We start from the raw sequence: 801 nt of genomic DNA, 5'->3' as shown, positions 1-801 counted from the left end.
ATGCCCTTCCTAACGCCAACCACTCAGAGAGTGTAGTGGGTGCTTTTACGTGTCACCTGCATGAAAGCCAGTCAGGCGGTACTGGCAACGGCCATGCTCAAAATGGTGTATTTTATATATAAAAATATATGTGTGTATATGCAAATACATACACACACAATGGACTGCGTAAAAACATCAACTCTGTCCAGTGCTGCCACCTGCTGGATTCTCAGACATTGATGTTTTAGCTCTTTGTGGCCATCATCAATGGAAAATACTGAAGGGGGACGACTCTGGACATACTTAATCAAGCTGTGGCTTTTAACTTAAACAGTCAACAACTCTGATTTGCGCCAGCAGACAGAAAAGTATACTATTACTATAAATTATGAGATCTATTTAATCTCACTCACAGATTTTTTTTAACTAAGCAGTTTGAAACTTTCTTCAACTGGATACACGTACTGATTGGTTAAAATTACCAAAATACAACAAATTTAACATGAATTAACTTCTAAAATACAAAATTTTGTCGAAAACATTATGAGTAAACCGTGTTCTACGTGACACATTCAACCAGTATCAGAAATTTCAAAGTATATATTTAAAAATAATCTGTGACTGAGATTGAATAGATCCAAATTATCTTTCACATAGCATTTTTAAATAAACCCGAATCTCCTCCAAAATGTTTGTTCTCAATTTTATGAAAATCATAATCTGGACGCTTGAAAATGTATCTCTGCAAAGTTTCATTTTAAGAAACTATTCTTCAGACACTAACAAGGAATCAGTCTGGTCACTAAACTATACTTGTGC

General features: G+C 35.0%; 1 protein-coding gene across 1 annotated transcript in view; it reads right to left on the bottom strand.

The window, feature by feature from the left end:
• The window catches only part of LOC128246990 (putative zinc finger protein 66), a gene marked incomplete at its 5' end in the record, with an annotated part of 8,188 nt that overhangs the window by 5,949 nt on the left and 1,438 nt on the right, over window positions 1-801 (bottom strand). The gene's annotated exons all lie outside the window — the stretch shown is intronic.

The sequence above is a fragment of the Octopus bimaculoides genome, chromosome 28 (assembly GCF_001194135.2).
Source record: "Octopus bimaculoides isolate UCB-OBI-ISO-001 chromosome 28, ASM119413v2, whole genome shotgun sequence".
NCBI classification, from domain to species: Eukaryota; Metazoa; Mollusca; class Cephalopoda; order Octopoda; family Octopodidae; genus Octopus; species Octopus bimaculoides.
The sequence above is the reverse complement of the archived record's forward strand: the minus strand, read 5'-3'. Positions and strand labels throughout refer to the sequence as shown.